General features: G+C 58.7%; 1 pseudogene; it reads right to left on the bottom strand.

Moving 5' to 3' along the window:
- Nucleotides 1-1,635: 1,635 nt before the first annotated feature.
- LOC116535728 overlaps nucleotides 1,636-14,813 on the bottom strand; it is a 21,834-nt pseudogene continuing 8,656 nt past the window's right edge.

The following is a 14,813-nucleotide window of genomic DNA, read 5'->3' as shown; positions in this document are numbered from 1 at the left end:
CTTGGGGCTATGCGAGTGGGGCTGGGATCTGCTCCAGGGCCCTGAGGTGTGGCAGGAGCCGGGCCTGGTAGGGAGACCCGGGCATGGTGCTGGCATCTCCGCCTCTGTCCTGTGAGGGTTTGCTTGTGCCTCCGCCTCGTCAGATTGCTCTAAAGGCATGGCACAGCGGCACACAGGGCCAGGCTGGGGTGGGTGGGCCCCTCCCTGAGAACTGCATCTGACACTGAGGTGGGGACAGCCGGCCACCTCCTCAGAGCCTTGGGGTCTGATCCTCCTGGATCAGCCCAGAGATGCAGACTGGAGTCCTCTGCGGATGCTCCTCTTCCTGTCCAGCCAGCTCCTGGGCACCCAAGCATTCCTCTGCCTGGAAGCCCTCCATGACTGTAGGGGGGTCAGGCCTTTCTCACACAGGCCTGTCTGATGCGATTCTTGGGTAGAGACTGTGTGTTGGCTTGGGGGGTCTTCAGCATGCCACCTCCTTGAGGCAGGAAGGGTTTGCACATTCGTGGCTGAGTCCTGCCCCCCCGGCACATGGTGGGTACTTCATAAACATTTCTTCCTATTTCCCTGAGACAGGGTCTTGCTCTGTTGCTCAGGCTGGAGTGCAGTGGCATGATCATAGCTCGCTGCAGCCTTGAACCCCTGGGCTCAGGTGATCGTCCTGCCTCAGCCTCCTGAATAGCTGGGACCATAGGTACATGCCACCACGCCTGGCTAAATTTTAAAAAATGTTTTGTAGAGATGGGGTCTCACTTTGCTGCCCAAGCTGGTCTTGAACTCCTGGGCTGAAGCAATCTTCCTGCCTCGGCCTCCCAAACTGCTGGGATTACAGGTGTGAGCCACTGAGCCTAGCCCCGCTGGGCTGTGTCTTACCCAGAAAACTCGGGCACTTCAGAGGCAAAGCCTCTGAGCTGAGACGAGGTGACCCCTTGTTGGTGAGAACTGTGGAGTGGCTGTCTCCTAAAGGGCCGACAGGCCTGCTTTACTCTGATTAAACTATTTGTGCCTATTTCTTTGCTAAAAACTATGGAAATTAGGGAACCTGTGAAGTGGTGACGTTGTGTGTGAAATTGGGGTGCTGGCTGGGGGCAGAGGGGTCTTCCCAAGGCCAAGTCCTGGCTGGGCTCTTGCCTGGGTTGTGTGGGGTGGAGGCTCCGGGGAGCGGGGCAGAGGTGCCTGGGGGTGAACCAGTGGGCGCCTTGGGCCATTTTGGCCTCTCTGGCCTCATCTTCCTTTTTGGGAAAGTGGGGCAGCTCCTGGTATCTCTGTCCTGGAGGATGTGAAGTTAAATGAGAGGGGCTCTGTGCCAGGGACCCCGGGCTGTGCTGCCCTCTGAGAGTCCTAGCGGCACTCCTGAGATGGCTCTTTTTTTTTTTTTTTTGAGACCGAGTTTCGCTCTTGTTACCCAGGCTGGAGTGCAATGGCGCGATCTCGGCTCACCGCAACCTCCGCCTCCTGGGTTCAGGCAATTCTCCTGCCTCAGCCTCCTGAGTAGCTGGGATTACAGGCACGTGCCACCACGCCCAGCTGATTTTTTGTATTTTTAGTAGAGACGGGGTTTCACCATGTTGACCAGGATGGTCTCGATCTCTTGACCTCGTGATCCACCCGCCTCGGCCTCCCACAGTGCTGGGATTACAGGCTTGAGCCACCGCGCCCAGCGAGATGGCTCTTATTTCGTTGCCATTTCCCAGGGCAGTGCCAGCCTTGGCAGATGGGCCGGGCAGAGGCGGGATGACAGCTTAGACAGTGGGGGCTGGGGCAGCGATGGCCACCTCGAGCCTGGTTGGTGCGTCTGGACTTCTTCTCTGCTGACTTTGTCCCCTGGCTGGAAACGGCCGTGGTGGTGCTCCCAGACCAGGCGTCTGCACGGAGTGGCCTCAGCTTCCTTCAGCTGTGGGAATTTAATGAGAGCAAAGTGGGACCACAAATCTCTGTCGGTCAGGATAACTTGATGCATGATTTTGGAGGGCAGACTGGAGTGGGGACGAGGAGGTGTGTGTGATGGGAACGGTACGCGGACTGCGCTGGCCTGTCACAGATAAAAAAACTGTGTGGTCCTGCAGCACGCGGAGACTGTCAGACCGAGATGTCGTAACCTGTGCCTCGTGGCCGGCAGCCTGGTGTCGGGGAGACACGGTCCATACCTCACAGATCCCGCGCACGTCGTAAAGATACTGTAATGGTCTATGTGTCTTTAAAGAAATACTAGTATTTTTTTTATGAGAAACGAGAGTTGAAAATTGTAAGTCAGAATTTTATGGCCTAAAAGAAAGTGAAGTGATGAGGATGTGGGAAGGGAGGCTGAAGTATCGGCTGCTGCCCAGGCCCGCGTCCTAGATGGGGATGTGGCGGGGGAGGGCGCCCGGCTTTGATGAACTTGGCTGGCTCTGGCAGCCTCTGCGTGAACCTTCGGCTCAGTTAGAAGTTTCCTCCTCGGGAAGAGGGCGTTGGGATTGTCCAAACAGCTGCAGGGCTCGGCAGAGGGGCGCACGGCAGGAACAGAGCCTCCAGGAAGCCTGGGTCCCTCCTGGTTTGGGGCAGGAACAGGGGGCGTGGATGAGGACACCAGAGGAGCCGGTTTCGCCCCAGCTCTTTCCAGAAGGAAACTCTCCTGGCTGCCACATGCTCCTTGTCAGATAACAATTTTTCTCTGGTTCAGGTTTAAATTTGTATGTGACAGATCGGCTTGTATGGTCCTCGGGAAAGGAGCAAGTGAATGGGCAGTGGAAGGCACTGAGCGTGCCCGAGGCGTTGGTGCTGAGGTCCTGGCCTGAGCTGTGCAGCCGCGTGTGGGGCGGAGTCCCCCAGACCCCTCGACCAGCTCCTTCCGCCCTGGAATCTGCACTGATGAGGGCTTGTGGGACAAGGGATGGACTGATCTGGGCGAATCGCTCTTCTTCCCTGGCCGTGGGAAGTTGTGCCCCTTGCCCTCAGCTGCGCTCCGGGCTGGAGTTGGTGGAGGGTTTGGGGCCTGAGGGCTGTTTGCAGCTCTCTCTTGCCCCATTATGCCCCCGTGAGGACCCCTGGGACACCGGCACTCCCAGGGCGAGGATCTGCCACGGGTTTGCTCAGGTTTTAAGATGATTATTACTAAAGTGAGAATCCAGGCAATAAAACCAATCATTTTAAGGGAGTCGGTTGAGGGGTGCTCAGTGCATTCACTGTGTCATGAGCTCCCACCTTGACCTGGTTCCAAAACGTTTTCCTGCCCCCAAAAGGAGACCCTGTGCCCAGCCCTCCCTGCCTCCCTTGGTCGGCGACACCCCCTGCTTCTGTCCTCGGATTTGCTAGCTGGGTGCTTCGTGTAACTGTATCCACACCACGTGGGGTGTGGCTGCTTTTGAGGTTCACCCCGTGGTAGCTTGTGTCTGTACTCTGCTCCCTTTAAGGTCTGGACTGCAGTGACCCGCTTGTCTGCTGGTGGGCGGCTGGGTGGCCTCCACGTTCGGCTGGGAAGAGGCCGCTGTGGGTGGCCAGGCACACTCCTTATGCCTTCGGTTCTTGTAGGTATTTTGCTCAGGCTCTGAGACACGTTTTCTCTCCCTCACAGGAGCGCCTGTTGAAGAATCAGGACCTCTGTTGAGCATGTGCCTGGTCACAGACATTTTGCTGAGGAGTTTACAAGTTCATGTAAGGGCACACTTCATCTTGAGTGTCCAGTTCAACGAGTTTTGACAGACAAGGACAGTCATGTGACTCCAGGTCACAACAGAGGACGTTCCGGTTGCCACGGGCTCCTGGGTGCCTCTTTGTCGTGAGTGTCACCCCATGCCCTGCTTTCTATTGCAGGAGATGAATTCTCTTCCAGGACTTTGTATACATGAAACCGCACGGAGGCAGGAGGTGGTACTTGACCCTAGAGGCTGGGCCCAAACTCTGGACCAGATTGAAGACTCTCTGAAACAGGGAAGAGGCACCTCTCCACAAGATGCCTACCAGTGCCAGCCAGTTTACCACTGCCAAGGTAGCACTTGGGAGTTTCCCTTTCCACTTGGAGTACCACCTTTTTTTCTAGAAAATTCAGACTAACCCACCCCTTAACTTGCATGTAATTAAAAGCAGTTACGGCCGGGCGCGGTGGCTCATGCCTGTAATCCCAGCACTTTGGGAGGCCGAGGCGTACAGATCATGAGGTCAGGAGTTCAAGACCAGCTTGACCAACATGGTGAAACCCTGTTTCTACTAAAAATACAAAATTAGCTGGGCATGGTAGCACGCATCTGTACTCAGGATGTTAAGGCAGGTGAATTGCTTGAACCCGGGAGGTGGAGGTTGTAGTGAGTTGAGATCACACCACTGCACTCCAGCCTAGGCAGCACAGTGAGACCCCATCTCAAAAAAAAAAAAAAGCTGGTATGAACATGAGTGCAGCACGGCCTCTGAGCTGCTGCTCTGGGCTCGCCGCCTGTGGGGAAGTCCTGCTTACAGGCGTGGTCTCTGCTGCTGTGTGCAGCCACTTCAGTAAGAGCGCTGTCTAACGCCACCGGCTCTCTTGAGATCTTTCCTGGGTGACTCCAAGAGCCCTCGTGGGCTAAGCCCAATGCTGGGGCTCACCTGCCCTGCCTCTGTGCCCTGTGAGGCTGGTGCCTGACTTGCGGCCAGAACGATGGACTGGGGGCCGTCTGTGTGGCGCAGGGGCCCCAGCTGGCTCCTTGTGTGTGTGGCGCTCTGCTCACCCGTTCACCTGCGGTGGCCGTCCAGTCATTTGCACGTTCTGGCGACTGTGAATGGAGCTGCGATAAACAGCCGTGCACCGGTTTTGCGGGAACCCAGGCGTGGAAGGCCAGGCCCTGTGGTAAGCCTCTGTGCCACTTCACAGGAAACTGCCCGTCTGCTTCCCAACCGTGGCCATGCCATGTTCACTCCTGCCAGGGTGGGGGACTTCCGGTTCCTCCATGTCTTTCCGGCACTTGGCGTTGTCTGTCTTTTAATCTTAGCATTTTTTGTTGGTATTAGTCCCAATTTAAAGCTCGGAAAATGGAGGATCCCGGAGATGCAATGAGCTGTCCAAGCTGCACAGTGGGGAGCGGCAGGGTCAGAACCTGCCCCTGACCTTTGGGCCGTGACCCCACCTCTCAGACAGGGCTGGTCTGTGCTGGCCTCTGGGGCCCCAAACAGACTGCAAGGCCTTCACTTCACACGGCACCCCCATGCCCCGATGCTGCTAAAGCCCTCAGCGGCCCCCCTGCCTCCAGCCCATCCCTGCCCGTCTCCTCCCCACTCCAGCCATGCAGGGGCGTTCCTGTCCCCAGGGCCTTTGCACAGCTGCTCTGGCCGCCCCCTCCCCTGGTTGTACCCTCCCCGTGAGCCGGGCACAGCACACCGGGCTGGCGTGTGCCCTCAGCTTTCATGCAGAATGCTGCATTTGAAATGACAGCAAGTGGCAGGTGATACTTTTCTGTCCTGTTGAAAAGTGAGACCCAGGAGGACAGAGACCAGGCCTGTCCTTTTGGCCCTGGGGGCTGTGCCTGGCTCCTGGCTGTTGATTTGGGCAGCATGAGTGTGGGATGGAACACCCCTCCCAGCCTCACCCCGTCTATGGGAGGAAGCCAGGGGTCCACCTCTGGATGAAGGTGTCCAGAGGAATTATCAGTGGACACTTCAGCCTTGCGGGAGAAGCCAGATAAGCAGGTTGGCATTTCTGCCCTGAGACTGGGGTAGACCCCTCTGAAACTTCAATAGCGCTCCGACAGGGTGGACAGGGACCCCACCTCAAATCTGGGCACTGGGGCTCTCGAGATCGCCTGGATGGTTCCCTGGCCTCCACAGAGCCGTGGGAGGCAGGCTCTGGAGGCGGTGTTGGCCATCTGCTACCAGGGGCCAGGCAGGCCAGCAGGCTCTGGGACACCCTCCCTCGCCCGGGGGTCGCTGCCTGGGCTGAGGCTGAGGTCTGTGTGGTCCGTGACAGTCCACGTTGCTTTCCTAGACACGCACAGTTACATAAACGATGATAACACTTCATAAACATTTTTCTAACATGCGGAATGTTTGACACGAATTTCAGCTATTTTAAAACTAATAAACAATTGTCAATGTCCTGGCCGATGGGGAGCAGAAGCCGCAGTGCTTTATGGAAGATCAAAGGCAGGAGAAAGATCCCCTCTTTAGACAGTGGAAAGGAAAGAAACCCATCCTGTCCCTGACGGCAGAGACTTCAGAGAGCGGCCCTGGGCTTGGGTGTGGGTGGAAGGGCTGGCGGGTCCGGAGGCGAGCACCCCTTCCCGTAGCCACCCACTGCCTGGGGCTCAGAGGGCAGTCAGGGAGATGCCTCAGGACACCAGAGTGAGGGGTATGGGCTCCAGAGCATTGCAAGTTGCCGGACCCTGGCCAGCCGCCTGCCTCAGAGCCACAGCTGGCGCCGGGGAGCTGGCAGCTGAGCACCGTCCTTCCAGAGACGTGGCGCTCCGGGGCACGGGGCCCACGACTGCCGCGGGACGTTGAGCCAGCTGAGGCGAGTCCTCGCTGCCGGCTGACCTGTGCAGCCTGCTCGAGGCCTCCCTGTGCGTCGCGTGATGTCATGCGCAGGGTTGGGTGGGGGCCGTGTGAGAGGCCTGTGAGGACAGGCACACAGAGGAGAGGGAGTGTGCTATGTGGTGTCACCACGGGGCAGTGGTGCAGAGCGACCAGTCCAGGGCCCCGCCAGCACAGCCCTGCTGGTGCAGCAGTGGTGCAGGGGGGTGCGGGGGGCTGGTAGAGCCTGGCCAGGACGGGGGCCTCGGTGGAAAGGCCCCGGAGCTCTCGTGCAGAGAGGCCACCGTTGTTGCCAGTTCCTGGGGGGCCTCATGAGGGCCTGGCCCCACCCTTCTGGGGTCAGGTGGGGGTGCTGCCCGGATTCCATTGGAAAACGCAGGCAATTCTATGGGAAAGGCCTGGCCGGGGAGGACTGGAGAGGTGGCGCTTCCTCAGCCTCTCCCGTGAGCCTCTCACTCCGCCCCACGATGCCAAAAGACACGGAGTGCAGGGTGTTGGTGAAGCGCCAACCTCTACCTGGTGCAGTGCTGAGAACCGCACGCTCAGCGTTTGGTGTGACTCCCTCCCCAGCTCAGGCTCGCCGCTAGGGAGGCGTTGTTTGTCCTTCTACAGAGGAAGATACTGAGGGTCTGAGGCACACAACGGGGAGCGGGGGCGACTCTTGTCACTGGAAGATACGCTGAAATTCGAAGCACTGGCACCTGCAAGTGGTCCCTTGGTCCCCAGTGACCTTGTGTGGGCATAGGGGCTTTGCAGACGTGGTCACATTGAGATGAAGTTGTGGAGGTCTGACCAACATGGCTGGCGTCCTCACAGGAAGCTCGCGTGACAGCAGACCCACGGGGATGCCTTGGAGAGGAGGCGCAGGCCGGGGCGAGGACGCCCAAGGTTCACGAGAAGTGAAAGAAGCCTGCAGGGCACCCTGTGCTCCCAGCGGCCACACCAGGTGCACCCCAGCATCTCACATCTGTACCCCAAGCAGCCCACATCTGTGCTCTGAGCAACCCACACCTAAGTGCACCCAGCAGCCCACACCTGTGTCCCCAGCAGCCCCCACACGTCACTTCTGAGAATTGCTCTAGGAACCAGAGCCACCTTACCAGGAAGGGACTGGGAGTTTGCGTCTTCCCACCCGCCCCTCAGGCAGCCCAAATGCAGTGACTGAGCAGTGTCAGGGTAACACCCGGCCGGTCTCAGGGTGGGAGAACCTCTGTGGTGCAACTGATGCTCCAGGACTCCCCGCAGGGCCGGACTGAGGCTGGGCGCCTCGGGGACCCCATCCTTGCCCAGCCCCTCCTTCCCCCACCCGCCTTCTCACCTGTCTCCTGAAGGCAGCTGCAATGCGTCACCAGGTGCTTGGTCTCAGGCTCAGCTCCTGGAGAATTCGACGCAGCGTGATGGAGGCCCCAGCCTGGGTGGACGCACGGTGGCGCGTGTGTGTTCGTCGCGGCGTTCCTGGAGTTGTCATTGCCTTTTAGTCCCGGGCATTTCCCGTCAAGAGGCTGCGCGCTCACTGCCTGCCCTGTGGGGTCGACTCCCAGGGCAGCAGCCGCGTTCTGGAACAGCCTGGCTTTCCTGCTGGGAAACGGGGTGTCCAGGGGTATGGACTTTGCCTGCTTGGGGACGGGATCTGCCTTGAGGCAATGGCTGGTTGCTGAGTGAGGGGTGTCTGTGTCACCCTGAGGGCTGGGTTCCTGACCAGGGCCCAGGACGTTCTTTTTTACAGAATTGACCACACTCGCCTTTGGTGTCCACCCAGGTCTTAGGTAACCCCCCGGCTCAGGGCACCCGTTCCAGCTCCAGACCTCAGTCCAGAGGGAGACACTGCGAAGGGGGTGGTGCGGGCATGGCTGGCCCGCCACCTTTGGTGACGCCAGGGGCGGAGGAGGAGGGAATGGGATTACCTCTAGGGGGACAAGGGGGACTTGCGCATCTTTAAGCAGTTTTTGGGTGAGTTTTTTGGTGTGAGCTTTTTTGTTTCTTTAGAGTCTCTCTCTGTCGCCAGACTGGAGTGCAGTGGCATGATCTCAGCTCACTGCAACCTCCACCTCTCTGGTTCAAGCAATTCCCCTGCCTCAGCCTCCCGAGTAGCTGGGGCTACAGGCACATGCCACCAAGCCCAGCTAATTTTTTTTTTGTATTTTTAGTAGAGATGGGATTTCACCATGTTGGCCAGTCTGGTCTTGAACTCCTGACCTCATGATCCGCCCACCTCAGCCTCCCAAAGTGCTGGGATTACAGGCATGAGCCACCATGCCCAGCCTTGGTGTGTGTTTTTAATGCTTTGCAAATGATTTTGTAAAGTAGTTCTCTGGTGGGAGGCCATGGAGGAGGGGAAACGGGAAGGCCCCCCAGAGTGAGGCTCCCCCAAAGACACTGGGTGTCACTGTGGAGCCAGCGCCTGGGAGATGCCCGGTGGAGGATCTGGGCTGGGGCTGAGGACAGCGGGAGGCCTCCCGGTTTGCAGTGTGTCCCACCTGAGGCCAGAGGCAGAGGGCCCCGCCCGCCGGCCCGAGAGCTCGCTGGCTGTGCTTGGGTTACTGTCACTGACTGGTTTGCAAAGATCCATGCCATGTTGGCCAAGGCCGGGGTCAGCTCAGAGAACCTGGGCCTGCAACAGAGCTCCCAGGCAGAGCTGAGTGCTCACCCCAGCACAGCGGGCTTGGCGTCTGCTGGGTGCTGGATCTGCCGCGGCGCGCCTCTGGCCGCTGGGGGGTGCCTGGCCCAGGTGTCTGGAGCTGCAGGGGCAACTCTGGGTGCTCCACTCAGCTCTGCCTTATAGAGGGGCTGACGGCCTTGGGGGTGTCCTGCAGGCTTTGGGGGCTGCGGAGGCTCCTGTGGTCCATGTCTGAAGGGCTGTGTGGCGCTCCTTCCCGGCCTGTAGCCCACACAGCGGCAAGTACCCTGCCTTCTGCTCCCAGGGTCACCAGCGTCCCAGCTTGCTGTGCTGCCCTGTCCACGGTATACAGCCCAGGCCCCTCCTCTCCTCCAGCTAGCCTTCCTCCCACACCTTTGAGGATCCCCTTACTGAACCCCACTTTACTGGAGACTCCCCTAGGCCATTGCTCCCACTTTCCCTGGCTGGGTCTTAGCTGGGCCTAGGAAAAGAGCTCATGCCTCCTCTTCCTTGGGGGCAGGGGTGGGTAGAGCCCTCCCAGGGAGGGGGAGGGTAGTGAAGACATAGAAGACCCTGCCAGGTGCCTTGTGCCCCTGAGAAGAGGGGCCGTGCCCTGGGGAGGGGCACTGGGTGCAGGGAGACCCACCTGTGAGGCAGCCTGCTGGCCACCCTGGACCTTCCTCCTTCACAGAGGACACCTGCCGGACACTGATGGGCTGTGAGGGCTCCATGCGTGTCTCTCTGAGTCACTGCAGCTCCCCATGGGGCCACCCATGTAAACCTATTTTGCAGGAGGCAGACGGATTCTCAGAAAGGTTGAGTCACTTGCTCTGGAGCATGGGGCCAGTGGGGCTGAGAGCCAGGCATGAGTCCAGTCTAGGCTACTCACGATCAGCCCTGGGTGATGGCCAGCCAGGGTCATGGTCAGGTGGGTTTAAGGCCAGCTAAGGTCATAGGGTCATGGCCAACCAGGATCAGGGTCGGTTGCGGTCACTGTCAGTCAGCTGGCTGGGGTTGAAGCAAACCTTCCAAGCCCCCAGGTTAGGAAGCCCCACCATGGCAGAGAGATGTCCCTGGATCCTGGGGTCCAATGTGCTCGCTATGCAGGCTGAGGAACTGATGCCCAGAGCAGAGACGGCCCTGCCTCTCGGCAAGTCCACTGTGTGCTGTTGGGGTGGGGCTGGTGGGGCCTCCTGTGCCCTGCAGGTTCCTGCACGTGTGGGGGCCGCAGGGGGAAGTGGGGCTAGCAGAACGGCGTGGACACGAGGACACCACCCAGGAGCAGCCACGTGGATACATACTACCGAAGATTCTACATCCTGGGAAATGAACACACACCCGTCATGGCGAAGACGCCGTCACCCACAGCCCACAGCCCGCCACCCCAAATTACACGACAAAGATTCCGGAACTCTCTTTCCGTGTGTGTACGTTTACCTGCGTATCGATGTGTCTACCTGCCGTCCCCCAGCTTTGTTGCCCTCATGGTTCTCTTTCTCTTTCCTCCTTTCACAAAACGGGGTCATCTTGAGCTGCTGCAGACACTGCTCCCTTCACTTAGCGACCTCTCATGGGCGCATTCTTGCGTTTTTGAGTCTCACTGTATAATTTTTAAAACTGCATGAAGTTTGGTGGGATCAGTGAGCTGCTATGGGTGGGCACCGGGGCTGGTCTGGAGCGGGCATCTTTATATGGACACCTCCAAGCACATCTTATTTGAGGCTTTGTCTTGGGAAGGCCCCCTAGAAGTGAACATTGGGGGTAGGCCACACCCATGTCTTTCTTCTTAAACGAGACCTTGACTCCCCGATGATGCTGTGCCCATTTCAAAGCTCTTTACACACCGCATTTGCCCTGTGGGAGTTTCTCCCTCGACTTCTGTGGCAGGCCCAAGATGATCTACCTCTACACATTCTCACCAACCAGGGCATCACATATTTTTCAACTTTGCCAATTTCTGGGTAAAGCAGTATCTCATTTTAATCTGAGTTTCTTAGATTACTTGTGAAATTGACCATTTGTCATATTTATCGGTCACTTATATTTCTTTTTTGGTAAATTGGCTTCACATTGTCTGGTGTCTTTTTTCATGATGGGGTTTTCATCTTTTTCTTACTGATTTCTAAAAGCTCTTTATATTTTAAGGCTAATAATACTTTATCATATATGTTGCAAATGTTGCAGCCCATCGATGTGTTCCTACTCATGTGTCCATAGTGCTGTGGACGGGAGGGTAAACTTGGATGTAGACATGCTGGTCAACCTTCCCTGCCTCTGACCTCCAAACCGGTCCCGGGACTCCTGCAGGGGCAAGCTGGGAGTCCTTTGGGATTCCACACTGAGGCCAGTTCTTGAACAGTGCAGAGAAATCTGAGTGGGATATTGCTGGTCAACTCAGGGCAGGGCTGGAGGCAGGGATGAACAGAGTGGTGCCGGGTGTACAGCAGGTGCTTACCCCATCCTCGTTGAATTAAAACACAGCTGGTAGGTGACCAGGAAGGGAGGCTAAAAAGGAAGAGCAATGAGGGAGGTGAGGAGCAGTGGCCCATGCCCACAGGTCTAGTCTGGGGCTGCTGGGGGCTCAGCCCTGCCTGGGCACGGATCTCAATGTCCAATCTCACCATCTCCGCTCAGCATTCTTTTTCCATCTGGTGAACTCCTACACATCCCTCAGAACCTTGAGTGCTCACTTGCCCCTACTGGAGCTGCCATGCTCTGTGATGAAACCCTTGCTTGTAGCTGGATGGTCCTGGGTGCCTCATCTGTGCAGCAGGGAATGGGACACACCAGCCCCTTCGTCTCAGTGTTGGGATGAGGATTCAGGGAGCTCACCGTGCCTCAGGGGCATGGGGAAAGTGGATGCAGAAGCCACCCCCACACCTGCCAGCCACCAGTCCCCAGGCTGGGCCTCACTCCCCATGCACAGGGTGGGAGGAGGAGGGTGGAGGAAGGGAGCAGCCCGGCCAGCTTTGGGCCTGCAGAGCTGGGGCTGACCAGGAGACCCGTCCCCCAGAGCTTGATATCACTTGTGGCTGTAGTGACCGCAGCGAGGCTCAGGGCTTCAGAGCAGACGTCCCACTAAGCGTGGCCCCTTCTCCAGCCTCCTGGCAGCTGTCGCAGGTAGCTCTCAGGAAGGGAGCTTGGGGTCATCCCTGGACACATGTGCCCATCCTGCTGGCTACAGCTGTAGCCGCGGCCACACGCGAACACCACCATGCCCAGATCATTCCTTTGCGTTTCCTGTAGCGATGCGGTGTCGCCATGTTGTCCAGGCTGCTCTTGAACTCCTGAACTCAAGCGATCTGTCTGCCTCGACCTCCCAAAGCGCTGGGATTGTAGGCGCCTGGTCTCATAAACTGATTTTTAATGAGATGAGTAACACAGGAACACGCTCTCCTAAATAGAATTCTAATGGTGAGGGTCCTCGAGCTCTGGTGATGTCCCCGCACCCCCAGCCTCACCGAGAGGTGGCTGAGGTTCCCGGGATGTCCGTCCTTCCAGCCTGAGAGCCACTGTTGGTGTAGGTCTCCTTTGGCAGTGAGTTTCTCTATGGGGCAGTGAGACGGAGTTTCCTCAGTACAGCACCTGGAAACAGGGCTCTGCCCTGGAGCCCTCGGAATGATGGGCTTGGGGCTTTCGTGCTCCGCAGTGACAGGCAGAGCCTCGGGATCCTGCTCCACACTTCTTCTACTCTGCCCAGGTCACCCCGGGGCTGTTTTACCCACGCCAGGCACAGGGAAGGAAGCGCCTGCTCAAGGCCACACAGCATGGCTGTCAGAGCTGCTGCTGGAGCCAGCGTGGCCTGGCCTGTACCTGCCCGTCGGCGTGGGCTCTCCCATCCAGGTCTCACCCTCTGGGGTTTGGAGGACCCCAGGCAGGCAGGGCCCAGGGCTCTGTGCTCACACTGCCCAGCAGCAGGTGAGGCACACGGCGGGCTCTGTACGGCAGTCTCTGGACTGTGGGCACTTGCCAGCTACACTTGGGGACAGAGCGGGTCCTTCCCTGCACCCCTCCATTCAGGTATTCACGCATGGCCTCATTCATTCCTTCACACACTGGCTCCTCTGCTCAGCATGAGCCATTTGCTCAGCTCAGCGTGGGTGGCAGAGGGGTCAGAGGTGGCAAGGGCAGGGTGGGGCCTGCGGCCTTCCCTCCAGAGCTGCACCTACACTAGCTGCCGGCTCCTGGCTGGGGCCTCCCTGGGCACATCTGCCTGTCCCTCCTCCCGTGTGCTTGCTGTCGGCCACCACCCAAAGCAGCAGCCCTGGGAGGGACCAGGGCCCCCTCTTGTCAGTACCCTCCCCGAGGCCTGGCTGCAGCATTCTCCCTGGAAAATGTGCATCTCCCCTCCCTGCTGCTGGCTCCTACCAGGCCTCCTCCTCACCAGGGGCATCAGCCTACACCTCTGCCTGGCAGAGGATGCTGGCATGACCCTCACCCTGCCTGGGTGGTCAAGCTGCTCTGGGAGCTGGCTGGAAGGCTGCATGGAAACTCCACCCCATCTATCACTGAGCAGGGGTCTGGCTGTGGGCCTGGGGGGCTCTGCTGGGCCTCTGCATGCTGACTCAGCTCTTCCTCTGCAGGGCTAGAATGACAGCCACAGGGGTCTGGCTGGCCAGGGCTGGGATGGGGGCAAAGCCCCTGTCCCGATTCCCCCTGGGTTTCATGGAGGGGACTGAGGGTGTGGTGTCCCAGACCCCCCTCCCTTCCTCCTGTCTCCTGCGGAGGGCACCAGGGGCAGAGTCCCACCCCCACACCCTGCTCTGTCTTCCCACCCACACCTTGGAGTCACGTGTGGCCTCCCACCCATCCACAGAGATGTCGCCTGGCTTCAGCCCAGCCTGTGTCACAGCGCATTTGTCCATGTGGTCATTCATTCATGTAGCAAGAACAAATAATCGCCCACAGCCTGGCGCGCCCTCACCTGTGGGTGTGAAATGGGGTCCCATGGAGCCATCTCCTCCGGCTCAGTGGCTCCGAGTCATGCTGGCTGGTCCCTGCTGAGCTGTGGGGCTGCTGTGAAGCGGGCATGGACTGCTAAGACCTGGGGTGCACAGAGGAACCACTCGCTGAGTGTAATGCTGACCGAACGCTGAGGTGATGGCATTTCCATTGTGCTGGGTTAGCATATATGGTTAAAATAATCTGTTTCTTTTTTCTCCTCTGAATACAACCACTTGCACCTTTGAAGTCACACACGGGGCAGTGCTGGCCTGGACAGTGAGGCAGACGTCCCACAAGTGACATCTCGGATGAAGTGACATCTTGGGTGAAGTCGGTGCCCGCCTTGCTCAGCTGCAGAGTGGACCCTAATTGGCTGGCCCCGCATGGCCCATCCTCCCTGCTCTGTCCCTCCCAACTCCGAAGTGGGCAGGTTTCTGGGGGGCGGTCTCTGACCCACTGTGGCCCAGGTACAGAACCCTGCCTTCAAGTCTCTGGGCCTCAGTTTTCCCATCTGTGTGGTGGGGCAAATATGCCACTCAGCTGTCTCACCAGGCTGCCGAGCAGCTTGGGAGGGCTCTGGCTGGGAGGTCAGAGACCCTTTGTTTGAAGGGTCCAGCCGGTATGAGTGAATGGGTTGTGGTTTTGGGTGATATTGGCAGGGCTAAGCTCTCTCTCCTGGTCAGACAACTCCAGATGGAGGGTGGGAGGTGGTGGAGGGGCGGGGTCTGTCATGGGAGGTGGTGGAGGGGCGGGGTCTGTCGTGGGAGGTGGTGGAGGG

The sequence above is a fragment of the Sapajus apella genome, unplaced genomic scaffold, assembly GCF_009761245.1.
Source record: "Sapajus apella isolate SASKATOON/1434 unplaced genomic scaffold, GSC_monkey_1.0 scaffold96, whole genome shotgun sequence".
In the NCBI taxonomy this organism is placed as follows: domain Eukaryota; kingdom Metazoa; phylum Chordata; class Mammalia; order Primates; family Cebidae; genus Sapajus; species Sapajus apella.
Note: the sequence above shows the minus strand (reverse complement) of the source record. Positions and strands in the feature narration are given on the sequence as shown.